This window comes from Entelurus aequoreus, linkage group LG19 (genome assembly GCF_033978785.1).
Source record: "Entelurus aequoreus isolate RoL-2023_Sb linkage group LG19, RoL_Eaeq_v1.1, whole genome shotgun sequence".
NCBI classification, from domain to species: domain Eukaryota; kingdom Metazoa; phylum Chordata; class Actinopteri; order Syngnathiformes; family Syngnathidae; genus Entelurus; species Entelurus aequoreus.
The window spans coordinates 43,741,889-43,759,513 of NC_084749.1; the positions used below are offsets into that span (position 1 = coordinate 43,741,889).

General features: G+C 35.1%; 1 protein-coding gene across 2 annotated transcripts in view; it reads right to left on the reverse strand.

Annotated features, from left to right (window-relative positions):
- bcar3 (BCAR3 adaptor protein, NSP family member) overlaps positions 1-17,625 on the reverse strand; it is a 270,158-nt gene that overhangs the window by 175,612 nt on the left and 76,921 nt on the right. The window contains exon 1 of one of the 2 annotated variants that reach the window (XM_062028536.1): positions 17,131-17,264. The exons of the other annotated variant lie outside the window; for it this stretch is intronic. The gene's annotated coding sequence lies outside the window, so the exon portion shown is untranslated. Of the gene's footprint in view, positions 1-17,130; positions 17,265-17,625 lie in introns of those variants that run through there. 2 annotated transcript variants of the gene reach the window in all.

The following is a 17,625-nucleotide window of genomic DNA, read 5'->3' on the forward strand; positions in this document are numbered from 1 at the left end:
TCTTGTATTTCCTACCTTCTTGAGACCTCCGTAAAATGCCTACCTCTTTAGGACCACCCTTTCTAGATATATAAAGATGTGTATTTACAACATTAATAATATATACATACTATGCAAATATAAAAAAAGTTTGTTGTGAAAAATGAGTTGGAATTTCACAAGAAAAAGGTCACAATTTCACAAGAAAAACATAGAATTTTGGCAGTATTGTAATAAAAGTTGTAATTTTTCTCACCGCAAGTCAACGTTTTACAAGAAAAACTGAACATTTGTTCAATATTATGATTAAAGTTGGGATTTTACTCAATAACAGTCGCAATTGTACAAGATAAGCTTAAACTTTTAGCAATTTTATGAAAAGAGTCGTGATTTTACTCAACAGTCGCAATTGTACAAGAAAAGCTTGAACTTTTAGCAATTTCATGAAAAGAGTCGTAATTTTACTCGACAAAAGTCACAATTTTATAAGAAAACGTTAAAAATGTTGGCAATATTATGATAATTATCTGAATTTTACTTGGCAAAATTATGACAAAAGTCATAATTTTACTCACTATTTTAACAAAAATTGGCAATATTGTGATAGAAGTTGGAATTTTACTCAATAACAGTCGCAATTTTACAAGAAAAGCTTAAACTTTTAGCAATTTTATGAAAAGAGTCGTAATTTTACTCAATAACAGTCGCAATTTTACAAGAAAAGCTTAAACTTTTAGCAATTTCATGAAAAGAGTCAGAATTTTACACAACAAATGTCAGAATTTTATAATGAAACTTAAAAATTTTGGCAATATTATGATAATAATCGGAATTTTATTTGGCAAAATTATGACAAAAGTCATGATTTCACTCACTATTTTAACCAAAAAAATGGCAATATTGTGATAAAAGTTGGAATTTTACTCAATAACAGTCACCATTTTACAAGAAAAGCTTAAACTTTTAGCAATTTTATGAAAAGAGTCATAATTTTACTCAATAACAGTCGCAATTGTACAAGAAAAGCTTAAACTTTTAGCAATTTTATGAAAAGAGTCGTAATTTTACTCGACAAAAGTCACAATTTTATAATAAAACTTAAAAATGTTGGCAATTTTATGATAATAATCGGAATTTTACTTGGCAAAATTATGACAAAAGTCATAATTTCACTCACTATTTTAACAAAAATTTGCAATATTGTGATAGAAGTTGGAATTTTACTCAATAACAGTCACCATTTTACAAGAAAAGCTTAAACTTTTAGCAATTTTATGAAAAGAGTCGTAATTTTACTCAATAACAGTCGCAATTTTACAAGAAAAGCTTAAACGTTTAGTAATTTTATGAAGAGAGTCGTATTTTTACTCGACAAAAGTCACAATTTTATAATACAAATTAAAAATGTTGGTAATATTATAATAATAATCGGAATTTTATTTGGCAAAATTATGACAAAAGTCATAATTTTACTCACAATTTTAACAAAAAAAATGGCAATATTGTGATAGAAGTTGGAATTTTACTCAATAACAGTCGCAATTTTACAAGAAAAGCTTAAACTTTTAGCAATTTTATGAAAAGAGTCGTAATTTTACTCGACAAAAGTCAGAATTTTATAATGAAACTTAAAAATGTTGGCAATATTATGATAATAATCTGAATTTTATTTGGCAAAATTATGACAAAAGTCATGATTTCACTCACTATTTTAACCAAAAAAATGGCAATATTGTGATAAAAGTTGGAATTTTACTCAATAACAGCCACCATTTTACAAGAAAAGCTTAAACTTTTAGCAATTTTATGAAAAGAGTCGTAATTTTACTCAATAACGGTCGCAATTGTACAAGAAAAGCTTAAACTTTTAGCAATTTTATGAAAAGAGTCGTAATTTTACTCGACAAAAGTCACAATTTTATAATAAAACTTAAAAATGTTGGCAATTTTATGATAATAATCGGAATTTTACTTGGCAAAATTATGACAAAAGTCATAATTTCACTCACTAATTTAACAAAAATTTGCAATATTGTGATAGAAGTTGGAATTTTACTCAATAACAGTCACCATTTTACAAGAAAAGCTTAAACTTTTAGCAATTTTATGAAAAGAGTCGTAATTTCACTCAATAACAGTCGCAATTTTACAAGAAAAGCTTAAACGTTTAGTAATTTTATGAAGAGAGTCGTATTTTTACTCGACAAAAGTCACAATTTTATAATAGAAATTAAAAATTTTGGCAATATTATAATAATAATCGGAATTTTATTTGGAAAAATTATGACAAAAGTCATAATTTTACTCACTATTTTAACAAAAAAATGGCAATATTGTGATAGAAGTTGGAATTTTACTCAATAACAGTCGCAATTTTACAAGAAAAGCTTAAACTTTTAGCAATTTTATGAAAAGAGTCGTAATTTTACTCGACAAAAGTCAGAATTTTATAATGAAACTTAAAAATTTTGGCAATATTATGATAGTAATCGGAATTTTATTTGGCAAAATTATGAAAAAAGTCATGATTTCACTCACTATTTTAACCAAAAAAATTGCAATATTGTGATAAAAGTTGGAATTTTACTCAATAACAGTCGCAATTTTACAAGAAAAGCTTAAACTTTTAGCAATTTTATGAAAAGAGTCGTAATTTTACTCGACAAAAGTCACAATTTTATAATAAAACTTAAAAATGTTGGCAATTTTATGATAATAATCGGAATTTTACTTGGCAAAATTATGACAAAAGTCATAATTTCACTCACTATTTTAACAAAAATTTGCAATATTGTGATAGAAGTTGGAATTTTACTCAATAACAGTCGCAATTTTACAAGAAAAGCTTAAACTTTTAGCAATTTTATGAAAAGAGTCGTAATTTTACTCAATAACAGTCGCAATTTTACAAGAAAAGCTTAAACTTTTAGCAATTTCATGAAAAGTGTCAGAATTTTACACAACAAAAGTCAGAATTTTATAATGAAACTTAAAATTTTTGGCAATAGTATGATAATAATCGGAATTTTACTTGGCAAAATTATGACAAAAGTCATAATTTTACTCACTATTTTAACAAAAATTGGCAATATTGTGATAGAAGTTGGAATTTTACTCAATAACAGTCGCAATTTTACAGGAAAAGCTTAAACTTTTAGCAATTTCATGAAAAGAGTCGTAATTTTACTCAATAACAATCGCAATTTTACAAGAAAAGCTTAAACTTTTAGCAATTGTATGAAAAGAGTCGTAATTTTTCTCGACAAAAGTCCCAGTTTTATAAGAAAACTTAAAAATGTTGGCAATATTATGATAATAATCGGAATTTTACTTGGCAAAATTATGACAAAAGTCATACTATGCAAATATATAAAAGCTTGTTGTGAAAAATTTGTTGTAATTTCACAAGAAAAAGGTCACAATTTCACAAGAAAAACTTAGAATTTTGGCAGTATTATAATAAAAGTTGTAATTTTACTCAACGCAAGTCAAAATGTTACAAGAACAATTGAACATTTGTTCAATATTATGATTAAAGTTGGAATTTTACTCAATAGCCGTTGCAATTTTAGAAGAAAAGCTCAAAATGTTGGCAATTTTATGAAAGGAGTCGTAATTTTACTCAACAAAAGTCACGATTTGGTAAGAAATCTTTCAAATTTTGGCAATATTATAATAACAATCGGAATTTTACCCGGCAAAATTATGACAAAAGTCATAATTTTACTCAAAAAATATCACTATTTTACAAGAACAACAAAAAAATTGTCAATATTGTGATAAAAGTCCAAATTTTATATGACAAATGTCACCATTTTGCATTCAAAAGTAATAATTTTACATAAAAAAGGACTAATTTTACGAGAGAATATTGCAATATTACAGAAACAGAAAGAGTATGAGAAATTGTTCCCAATCTTATAAGAAAACATTCGACACGTTATGAGAAAAAGACTACTTTTAGTTCATGTATTTAATTTTTTATTTACCTCAAGTTATTACACTATGTCTCTATATACACATTTAATTATTTCTTTATTCATTTTGGCCAAAGGGGGCACATTTCAATTTCTTACACACACTTGTTATTTCATATGTTGGCCAAAGGGGGAGCACTTAAAATTTTCAAAATTCAAACTTCCCTTATTCCAAGTTAAAAAAAAATTCAGGATTTTCCAGAATTTCTGGTTTTCCTAAGCCCTATTTCCACCATTTTTTTCTGGCGACTACTCCTTCCACATTTTTCAACTCATTTCAACCGTTCCACCATCAAAACATTCCTCTTAATCATTAAAAAAAAAGTTGTTTTTTGAACTGGAAAAATTCCCAAGTTAAAAAAAATTCCCGATTTTCCCAAAATTACCTAATACCATTTACTACTTCAACATTTATTGACCGATTTAAACGATTCCAAAACCAACCAATTCAGCTCATTCAGGACATTCATGCTCCTAATCAGTTTTTTAAAAATCCCGCTTTTCCCAAAATTCCCAGGAAGTTTCCATTGAAACGAATGGGACATTTTTTACTTATGTATGCACATTAAATCGACAAAAAAAAAAATCCTAACTTTGGAGCAATGTTCACAGACTCTAGTATTTGGCTCCCAATTAGACTAAATTGTTTTCCGTATTGGGACCATGATTTCGGTCCTAACTTGTTCACCGGTCCTCATATGGAAGGTACTTTTCCTTGTTGATGTCTCGAGAATGGTAGAGATACAAGAACACACGCGCACACACACACACACACACACACACACACAAACACACACACACACACACACACACACACACACAAAGCCTTGGCTGGGAAACGAATCCACATTAACAGGAAGAGGAAATGGCAGTGTAAACATTTAGACAGCAGGCAGCCCATTATAGAGGATTACTTTCAATAAAACAAATATCTAAAGACATTGGTCCCATTACAGATGTTCACAATTTGTACTTTACAGTATATAATATTTGTGGTAATAAAATGTGGGTATTTACAGATCGAATTTTTGAATTCACCCAGTGTGTGTTTGACCTTAAGTACAAGAATAGTTGACTGGATTATTAAAGATATTCATGTATTGAAATCATCACAAGTCCTCACTATGCACGTACACAAACACACGTATTGTAACACAATAGGGAAGACGAACACAAATATGAACAGGCTAAAAGTGTCTTCCTGCAATGGCATGCACACACAACACACACACACACAAACACACAACACACACACACACACACACACACACAACACACACACACACACACATGCATTAGTCAAACCACCCATGGCCTGAAGTGAACAATGGGAACAACTGTCACATGACTGTGGCTCAGAGTGAGTCTTTGTTTGCCAAAGAAGAGGTGTCCTACTGCGCTCTTCAGTATGTGGGCCCACTAGTGTGTGTGTGTGTGTGTGTGTCATATTACTGTATTATTAAAGCCCACAGCAGTAGCTGTCATTTAACCAACATGTGAATGTCACTTTTCTATCTAAACCAGTGGTCCGAAACCACCGGGCCAAGGCCCGGTACCGGTCCGCGGACCGATTGGTACCGGGCCGCGCAAGAAATAAAAAAAAAATAAAAAAATAAAATTACAATTAAAAAAAAATATATATATATATATTTTTTTTTATTATTAAATCAACATAAAAAACACTATATACATATTGTGTATGTGTATGTCAATATAGATCAATACAGTCTGCAGGTATACAGTCCGTAAGCACACATGATTGTATTTATGAAAAAAAAAAAAAAAAAAAAAAAAAAAAAAAAAAAAAAAATACCCCCCCCCCTCCCCCCGGTCCGTGGGACAAACTTTCAAGCGTCCCCAGCTACAAAAAGGTTGGGGACCACTGATCTAAACAATCCTTAAGTTGTTATGTTGAACAACAATTTGTCATTGCAGACGACGTTCTGATACACCATATTGCCAAAAGTATTTGGCCACCCATCCAAATGATGACAATCAGGTGTCCTTAATCACTTGGCCCGGCCACAGGTGTATAAAATCAAGCACTTAGGCATGGAGACTGTTTCTACAAACATTTGTGAAAGAATAGGTCATTGGATGCCACCTGTGCAACAAATCCAGTCGTCTGCTTTATTTTAGGAAAATGGAAGATTTTGGGAACAACAGCAACTCAGCCACCAAGTGGTAGGCCATGTAAACTGACAGAGGGGTCAGCGGATGCCGAAGCGCGTAGTGCAAAGACTTTCTGCACAGTCAGTTGCTACAGAGCTCCAAACTTCATGTGACTTTCCAATTAGCCCACGTACAGTACGCAGAGAGCTTCATGGAATGGCTTTCCATGGCCGAGCAGCTGCATCTAAGCCATACATCACCAAGTCCAATGCAAAGCGTTGGATGCGCCACTGGACTCTAGAGCAGCAGGGACGCGTTCTATGGAGTGATGAATCACGCTTTTCCATCTGGCAATCTGATGGACCAGTCTGGGTTTGGAGGTTGCCAGGAGACCGGTACATTTCGGACTGCATTGTGCAGATTGTGAAATCTGGTGGAGGAGGAATTATGGTGTGGGGTCGTTTTTCGGGAGTTGGGCTTGGCCCCTTAGTTCCAGTGAAAGGAACTTTGAATGCTCCAGGATACCAAAACATTTTGGACAATTCCATGCTGCCAAACCTTGTGGGAACAGTTTGGAGCGGGCCCTTTCCTCTTCCAACATGACTGTGCACCAGTGCACAAAGCAAGGTCCATAAAGAGTCTGGTGTGGATGAACTTGACTGGCCTGCACAGAGTCCTGACATGAACCCGATAGAACACCTTTGGGATTAATTAGAACGGAGACTGAGAGCCAAGCCTCACCAATGCGCTTTTGGAAGAATGGTGGAAAATTCCTGTAAACACACTCCGCAACCTTGTGGACAGCCTTCCCAGACGAGTTGAAGCTGTAATAGCTGCAAAAGGTGGACCCACATCATATTGAACCCTATGGGTTAGGAATGGGATGGCACTTCAAGTTCATATGTGAGTCAAGGCAGGTGGCCAAATACTTTTGGCAATATGGTGTATTTGGTAAACACTACAGAGGAAGTCTCTTTTAATGTGAGGGAGCAATAATATTATATTGAATTGGTTGTTTACGTAAAGTAAACAAAGCCAATAGAATGCCACGTCTGTGGGTTTAATCAGATTACAGATCTCTTATATGTGTACCAGCCTCAGTTTTACAATAATTACTACAACTATGAAGAATAGAATAATAATAGTGCAAAAAATGTCCCATTTTGTTAAAATAAAAATATCAGTCTAAAGGTCTTCGTTTTTAAAGTGTTCAACATAAGTCATATAACAATATATATTATTTGTACTTGCAATAATTACAGTTTTAGATCCACTTCATATATATCCGTCCATTATAAGTTTTTGTTATTTTTGTTACATGTTTTATTTTGATTTATTCCCTTTTGGTCAAATAAAACCTTGTTTTTTTTTGTATGGCACCCCCAAAAACTTCAATATTTCCCGCAGAAAAATTCAACATTTAATGTGATTTTAATTCATAAAAACATTGAATTTGATGTGTTACTATTATTTGAACAATGACAGTTTTAAAGTAAAAATATTTCTCCGTTGACGTACATATGTATTTTTTTGACGTTTCATGCCCATTTTGTCCAAGAAAATCTTGCATTTTTATGGCAAAAACATAAAATATAAGAATGGATGTGTTCGTATATAGCTGGGGTCGGCAACCCGCGGCTCTAGAGCCGCATGCGGCTCTTTAGCGCCGCCCTAGTGGCTCTCTGGAGCTTTTTCAAAAGTGTATGAAAAATGGAAAAAGATGAGGGGAAAAAATATAATTTTTGTTTTACTATGGTTTCTGTAGGAGGACAAACATGACACAACCCTCCCTAATTGTTATAAAGCACACTGTTTATATTAAACATGCTTCACTGATTCGAGTATTTGGCGAGCGCCGTTTTGTCCTACTAATTTTGGCGGTCCTTGAACTCACCTTAGTTTGTTTACATCAGGGGTCACCAACCTTTTTGAAACCAAGGGCTACTTCTTGGGTACTGATTAATGCGAAGGGCTACCAGTTAGATACACACTTAAATAAATTGCCTGAAGTAGCCAATTTGCTCAATTTACCTTTAACTCTGTTATTATTAATAATTAATGATATTTATCTTTGTGGAAACACTGATCATCTTAATGATTTCTCACAATAAATATATATAGAAACAGATAAATATCAATATGCAACACTTTATTTTTATATTTTCTCTAAGTGCACATTTTTCAAATTGAACATTTTCAAATGAGCACTTCTAAGACAGTCTTGTGAAATCACAACATCCCATTTTAACTAGCTAGCCACTAACATTTTTTAACAAATCATGAATTACTTTGCACCATGTTTGTACAAATAATAACTCATATAAAATACAAAAGTAAACTCTCAAATTTTTAAATCATGTCACACTTTGAACTGGACACCAAATCTGTCATCTGTTTCTTTGTCAGTTAGTGGGAAGCCTGGCATTGCATGCTGTTAACTAGTGTGTTGTACTCTGGTGTGTAACTTGACACTGCAACTCTGAGTGAGTCTTGCAGATGTGCATCAGTGAGGCGTGTTCTGTGTTTGTTCTTGATGAAGTTCATGTCAGAAAAGGCTGATTCACAAAGATAAGATTTTTCCTCATTGTTTGCGGAACCTTCTTAATCTTTTGGACATATTTTCACAGCAATCTGGCCTTAAGCTTAATTATGATAAATGTAAAATGTTAAGGATCGGAAATCTAAAGGGAACGTCCTTTCGAATGGAATGCAAAGTGTTTTGTTGATAAATTATATGCAATCTGTTGTGTTCCCTAATTTTTTTCTGTGTACATGAATGAAGGTGTGTGTTGCTGAGTCCGACTTGGACATTATCTGGACTGGGCCTGGTTTAAAAAACCCTTTAAAAAAATCTAATTTCATTGACAACCTGGTCTGTTGAAGATAAGGCCCTTTTTTAAAAAAAAATAAAATAAAATAAGATAAATAAATAAAAAACATTTTCTTGGATAAAAAATAAAGTAAAACAATATAAAAATAATTACATAAAAAATAGTAATTAATGAAAATGTTAGTGGACCAGCAGCCTATACAATCATGTGTGCTTCAGGGACTGTGTCCCTTGCAGATGTGTTGTCTATGTTGTGGGAACCAGAATATTGGTAGCAGAAAGAAATAACCCCTTTTGTGTGGATGAGTGTGCATGGGGGAGGTTGTTTGGGTTGATGCACTGATTGAAAGTGTATCTTGTGTTTTTTATATGTAGATTTTTTTTTTTTTTTTAAATAAATAAAATAAAATAATTTTTTTTTTTTTTTTTACATTTTTATTTTTTTATTTATTTTTTGAACAGGCCCGCGGGCGACTCATCTGGTCCTTACGGGCGACCTGGTGCCCGCGGGCACCGCGTTGGTGACCCCTGGTTTACATGTATAACGTTCTCCGACTTTCTAGGACGTGTTTTATGCCACTTCTTTTTCTGTCTCATTTTGTCCACCCAACTGTTAACGTTGTGCGTGAGTGCACACAGGTGAGTTTTGTTGATGTTATTGACTTGTGTGGAGTGCTAATCAGACATATTTGGTTAATGCTAGCTAATCGATGCTAACATGCTATTTAGGCTAGCTATATGTACATATTGCATCATTATGCCTCATTTGTAGCTATATTTGAGGTCATTTAGTTTCCTTTAAGTCCTCTTAATTCAATTTATATCTCATGACACACTATCTGTATGTAATATGGCTTTTAATTTTTTGCGGCTCCAGACAGATTTGTTTTTGTATTTTTGGTCCAATATGGTTCTTTCAACATTTTGGGTTGCCGACCCCTGGTATATATTATATTATTGGTACAAATGTGTAACCAACACGTGCACAGGGATATTTCACATCTGTCTGTCTATGTATTTAATGTGTATATATTTGTACAGTGTTCATGTTGTGTACAAGGTGTATTTATAATATGTTGTGTAAAGGAAATGTCACATTTCTATGACGCTCAAGATCAGAACCCGATGTCTCCTGGTTTTACTACATCTTGTATTTGAGATTGTTTATAGGATTAGGCGAAATTAAAGGCCTACTGAAAGCCACTACTACCGACCACGCAGTCTGATAGTTTATATATCAATGATGAAATCTTAACATTGCAACACATGCCAATACGGCCGGGTTAACTTATAAAGTGCAATTTTAAATTTCCCGCTAAACTTCCGGTTGAAAACGTCTATGTATGATGACGTATGCGCGTGACGTCAATGGTTGAAACGGAAGTATTCGGACACATTGTATCCAATACAAAAAGCTCTGTTTTCATCGCAAAATTCCACAGTATTCTGGACATCTGTGTTGGTGAATCTTTTACAATTTGTTTAATGAACAATGAAGACTGCAAAGAAGAAAGCTGTAGGTGGGATCGGTGTATTAGTGGCCGGCTGCAGCAACACAACCAGGAGGACTTTGAGTTGGATAGCAGACGCGCTATCCGACGCTAGCTGCCGACCGCATCGATGATCGGTTGAAGTCCTTTGTCGCGCCATCGATCGCTGAAACGCAGGTGAGCACGGGTGTTGATGAGCAGATGAGGGCTGGCGTAGGTGGATAGCTAATGTTTTTATAATAGCTCTGTGAGGTCCCATAGCTAAGTTAGCTTCAATGACGTCGTTAGCAACAGCATTGCTAGGCTTCGACAGGCGGGACAGCATTAACCGTGTAGTTACATGTCCAGTGTTTGGTTCGGTGTCTCCTGATAGTAGCATTGTTGATCTTCTGTCTATCCTTCCAGTCAGGGGCTTATTTCTTTTGTTTCTATCTGCATTCAAGCACGATGCTATCACGTTAGCTCCGTAGCTAAAGTGCTTCACCGATGTATTGTGGTGGAGATAAAAGTCACTGTGAATGTCCATTTCGCGTTCTCGACTCTCATTTTCAAGAGGATATAGTATCCGAGGTGGTTTAAAATACAAATCCGTGATCCACAATAGAAAAAGGAGAAAGTGTGGAATCCAATGAGCCAGCTTGTACCTAAGTTACGGTCAGAGCGAAAAAAGATACGTCCTGCACTGCACTCTAGTCCTTCACTCTCACGTTCCTCATCCACGAATCTTTCATCCTGGCTCAAATTAATGGGATAATCGTCGCTTTCTCGGTCCGAATCGCTCTCGCTGCTGGTGTAAACAATGGGGAAACGTGAGGAGCCTTTCAACCTGCGACGTCACGCTACTTCCGGTACAGGCAAGGCTTTTTTTTATCAGCGACCAAAAGTTGCAAACTTTATCGTCGATGTTCTCTACTAAATCCTTTCAGCAAAAATATGGCAATATCGCGAAATGATCAAGTATGACACATCGAATGGATCTGCTATCCCCGTTTAAATAAATAAAAATCATTTCAGTAGGCCTTTAAGTGCTCAAGTTCAGCCTCAACCCTTTAGGTCTGTAAAACTGTTTATTTATTTTGTTGACCACCGACCGAAGAAATAATAAACTAAGCTAAACTAAGATTTTCCTTTTCATTACTAGACATATACGCAAAATCACAAACATTTAGCCTGTCTTTGAATACTTATTCATTCCTCTGCAACACAACTACATACGAGTAACACCTTATTACTGATTACAATGTGGCTCTTATATCAATCAATGTCACAGTTGGTATAGAATTCTGCTAAGTTTTTGGAGACAGTGCTAATGGCTGCTTGGACTACCAACCACCTCATCCCACAACCCTGCACACCCAAACATAGAACCGCCTATCCCAGCTTATAACATGTCAGAACTAAATTTAGGTAATCAGCATCATTAAAACGCTGAATCTTACTGGCTCAAGTAGCTCGAAATAATATCTGACGCAACATGCTGAATGCATAACAGATAAAACCCCCAACACACACACACACACACACACACACACACACACACACACACACACACACACACACACACACACACACACACACACACACACACACACACACACACACACACACACACACACACACACACACACACACAAATGTGCACTATATTGCCAAAAGTATTTGGACACCTGCCTTGACTCACATATGAACTTGAAGTGCCATCCCATTCCTAACCCATAGGGTTCAATATGATGTGGGTCCACTTTTTGCAGCTATTACAGCTTCAACTCTTCTGGGAAGGCTGTCCACAAGGTTGCGGAGTGTGTTTATAGGAATTTTCCACCATTCTTCCAAAAGCGCATTGGTGAGGTCACACACTGATGTTGGTGGAGAAGGCCTGGCTCTCAGTCTCTGTTCTAATTCATCCCAAAGGTGTTGTATCGGGTTCAGGTCAGGACTCTGTGCAGGCCAGTCAAGTTCATCCACACCAGACTCTTTCATCCATTACGGAGCTTCATGATGGAAGAAGAAGGGGCCCGCTCCAAACTGTTCCCACAAGGTTGGGAGCATGGAATTGTCCAAAATGTTTTGGTATCCTGGAGCATTCAAAGTTCCTTTCACTGGAACTAAGGGGCCAAGCCCAACTCCTGAAAAACAACCCCACACCATAATTCCTCCTCCACCAAATTTTACGCTCGGCACAATGCAGTCCGAAATGTAGCGTTCTCCTGGCAACCTCCAAACCCAGACTCGTCCATCAGATTGCCATATGGAAAAGCGATTGATTGTAACGATTGATTGATTGATACATCGACAGATCGATTTATATTCCTAACTTTCAAGTATATCAATCTGTGCTCGGCAAGTTCGCCCTCCGGAAGATAGGTATCGATCCAAGATCGCTTTAAAACGGAATCGATCAATTTTAGAGATACTAGAAAAAGCAAAACATTGGATTTAAGAACGGCAGACTTTAAAGTTTAGCACTTCTAAAAATAAAGACATTAAATGTTAAGTCTATTTTTTTTATTAATCAATCCAACAAAATAATACACAATAATACCATAATAGTACAATTCCAATTCCAAAACCAAACCTGGCTTAGCAACATTCAGAATAGCAATCAACAGAGCAATTGAGAGGACACACAAACATGACACAAAACAATCCAAAAGTAGTCAAACAAAAAATGAATAATATCAACAATGGTATCAATATTAATAGAAAAAAATCCAACAAAGCAGTGATTAGAAATCCCTCATTGACATTGTCGTTACAGCTATTTATAAAAAATAAAAAAAATATATATATATTTTAAATGAACAATAGTGTCACAGTGGCTTACACTTGCATCACATCTCATAAGTTTGACAACACAATCCACAAAGATAAAATAAGTCATATTTTAGGTTAATTTAATAGTTAAAACAAATTTAAATAACGGTTCCCATATTCCAATATATGACTCATTATCATCTAAACTAAATGCAGTTTTTTTCTACTGATATCATCTCCATAGCTTATGTGTACCAGTCAGTATGAGTTGGACTATCAACATCTATACATTTTTTTTTTTTTAAAGTAAAGATGTCCGATAATATCGGCCTGCTGATATTATCGGCCGATAAATGCTTTAAAATGTAATATCTGAAATTATCGGTATCGTTTTTTTTTTATTATCGGTATCGTTTTTTAAATTTTTTTTAAATTTTTTTTATTAAATCAACATAAAAAACACAAGATAATAATAATAATAATAATAGATTTTATTTGTAAAAAGCACTTTACGTTGAGCAAACAACCTCAAAGTGCCACAGTGTAAAAAAATAAAATAGTAATAATAATAATAATAATAATAAAAGATAATAAAAATAAATAAAATATAAAACTAGAAACAGCCAAATAGCTAGAACCAGCATGCATATCTATAAAAATCTATAAAAAGGCTTTTTTTAAAAGATGGGTTTTTAAGCCTTTTTTTAAAAGCATCCACAGTCTGAGGTGCCCTCAGGTGGTCAGGGAGAGCGTTCCACAGACTGGGAGCAGCGGAGCAGAAAGCCCGATCTACATAGACACACTGTCTAGATACACTTACAATTAGTGCACCAATCCAAAAAACCTCCCTCCCCCATTTACACTCATTCACACAAAAGGGTTGTTTCTTTCTGGTATTAATTCTCTGGTTCCTCTATTATATATCAATATATATCAATACAGTCTGCAAGGGATACAGTCCGTAAGCACACATGATTGTGCGTGCTGCTGCTCCACTAATAGTACTAACCTTTAACAGTTAATTTTACTCATTTTCATTCATTACTCGTTTCTATGTAACTGTTTTTATATTGTTTTACTTTCTTTTTTATTCAAGAAAATGTTTTTAATTTATTTATCTTATTTTTTTTATTTTTTATTTTATTTTTTTTAAAAAGGACCTTATCTTCACCATACGTGGTTGTCCAAATTAGGCATAATAATTTGTTAATTCCACGACTGTATATATCGGTATCGGTAATTAAAGAGTTGGACAATATCGGAATATCGGGTATCGGCAAAAAGCCATTATCGGACATCCCTATTTTTAAGTCTATTCGACAAACGACACAACACATTGATATAAAGCCGCAACACAACTTAAAGACACAACGGAGGAGAACAGAAACTGTATGGCCAGGTCAGGGAACTTTATTTAGTAGGTGAATCTACTGTTAAAATGTTTTATTGAAAATTGCGTGAATGTTTAAAATGAGATCAGAAACTGTTTCTTCTTGTTAATTCAACCTAAAGCTGGGGTGTCAAACATAAGGCCCTAGGGCCGGATCAGGCCCACGAACAGGTTTTATCCAGTACGCGGAATGACTTGGCTAAGTATAAAAATGAACCTGACATTTTTGAATGAAAGAAACAGCTGTTTTAAATGTGTCCACTGGATGTCGCAATAGCAAATCTTTGTATCTTTGTAGATCAGGGGTGCTCATTACGTCCATCGCGAGCCACGCGGAGGGTGTGTCAGTCGATCGCCAGCCAGGCATTAAAAAAATAGTCCTAAAAATGAGCGATCATAAAACTTCACTATGACGTCACTTTCGTCACTTGATTGACATTCACGGCACCTCGAGGGTCTTCTGAGACGACGCTGGCTGCTGCCGGCTCATTATTAAGAAAAAATGACCGACAGGAAGGCGAGAAACACTTTTCATTTCAACAGACTCTGGCGCCGTACCTGTCGTCAAAACTCCAAAGACCGACTGCACAGTTGCACAATAAAAGCGCTGCTTCATCCTGCCTGCGCTAACAAAATAAGAGTCTCAGAAAGCTGGCGTGCACAAGCTAGCAAGCTACGGAGTTTGCCGACAATGTATTTCTTGTAAAGTGTATACAAAGGAGTACGGAAGCTGAACAAATAAGATGCCAAAAAAAAAAAAAACACTTTCATGTGGTATTGGACAGAAAGGAGGACATTGTTTCTCCTCCATTTGAAAATGCGGACGTTATCAGCACCACTGTCTGATTCCTATCAATGCAAGTCATCAGAATCAGGTAATACACCAACTTATATTCTTGTCTTCATGAAAGAAAGGAATCTATATGTGTTAAACATGCATGTATTATCTTTAAACACCTTTAAGTTATTAACAATACTAACTATATGTGTTAAACATGCTTGCATTATCTTTAAACACATTTAACTTGTTAACAATATTAACTATATGTGTTAAACATGCTTGTATTATCTTTAAACACCTTTAACGTGTTAACAATATTAACTAGATGTGTTAAACATGCTTGTATTATCTTTAAACACCTTTCACTTGTTAACAATATTAACTATATGTGTTAAACATGCTTGCATTATGCTTAAACACCTTTAACTTGTTAACAATATTAACTATATGTATTAAACATCCTTGTATTATCATTAAACACCTTTAATTTATTAACAATATTGACTATATGTGTTAAACATGCTTGCATTATCTTTAAACACATTTAACTTGTTATAATATTAACTATATGTGTTAAACATGCTTGTATTATCTTTAAACACCTTTAACTTGTTAACAATATTAACTAGATGTGTTAAACATGCTTGTATTATCTTTAAACACCTTTAACTTGTTAACAATATTAACTACATGTATTAAACATTCTTGTATTATCATTAAACACCTTTAATTTATTAACAATATTAACTATATGTGTTAAACATGCTTGTATTATCTTTAAACATCTTTAACTTGTTAACAATATTAACTATATGTGTTAAACATGCTTGTATTATCTTTAAACACCTTTAACTTGTTAACAATATTAACTATATGTGTTAAACAGGCTTGCATTATCTTTAAACACCTTTAACTTGTTAACAATATTAACTATATGTATTAAACATTCTTGTATTATCATTAAACACCCTTAATTTATTAACATTATTAACTATATGTGTTAAACATGCTTGCATTATCATTAAACACCTTTAACTTGTTCACAAAAACATATATTTCACAAATAAGTAAATATAAATTATATATATGAATGAGGTAGATCCCCGCGACTTGATCAATTGAAAAGTAGCTCGCCTACAGAAAAAGTGTGAGCACCCTTGTTGTAGATGATGCTACATAGACTATATTGCCAAAAGTATTTGGCCACCCAATCAAATGATCAGAATCAGGAGAACGGTACAAGTCGCCACCTCATCACAGGGCCAACACAGATAGACAGACAACATTCACACTCACATTCACACACTAGGGACCATTTAGTGTTGCCAATCAACCTATCCCCAGGTGCATGTCTTTGGGGGTGGGAGGAAGCCGGAGTACCCGGAGGGAACCCAAGCAGTCACGGGGAGAACATGCAAACTCCACACAGAAAGATCCCGAGCCCGGGATTGAACTCAGGACTACTCAGGACCTTCGTATTGTGAGGCACATGAACTAACCCCTCTTCCACCGTGCTACCCTACTTTACACTGTATGAAATCAAATAAAAGATCAGGGTCCATCCATTTTTCCTCCATTTTCTACCGCTTGTCTTTCTAATTTCTTGTGATTATTTCCTGCTGCACCCAATGTCTTGGGATGGCAATTAAGACGCCCCCGCCCAAAAAAAAACAATAATAATCACAAAGCACATCAGGAAGCACCAGCAAGACAAGCAGAAATAAAATGTTTCAGACTTCAATTAAACAATGAAATGATGAGAGCAGGCAGAAGGAGGAGAAGGTTGACTATCTCCATAAGTACATTCCCACACATACCTGCCGATGTCAGTGGTCTCCTTTTATGTAGACTGCAAAAATCCCTTTATGTGCGTGGATCGGACGTCTTCATGGTGAGAGTTGATGGTTTGACTGAGGAGCGGCAGGCAACTCTCACGCTGCCTCAGACAGGCAACAACAAGTAGTGCTGCTGGATGGCAAGCCCTGCCCTCCTCTTTCCCCCTCTGGGGAGTGATTTGCGAGGCCATGGCCCCCCTCCTCCTCCTCATATACTGTGCAGGAGGAGTTTCTTTCTTTCTTCTTTGGCCAAGTTGCGTCTTTGCACCCCCCACCGCCAACCCCTGCCCCCCAGCGCAGAACAAAACTCCCCTTTGCCCTCCCACCGCCCTCCGACTGGCCCCCTCTACCTCTGTGTTCCCTAAACCGCAGTGTTTTTCAACCACTGTCTGGCGTGCCGTGTGGGATTATGTAATTTCACCTAAATATTTTTCGCAAACCGGTAATTATAATCCACAAATACTATGCCGTTGTTGA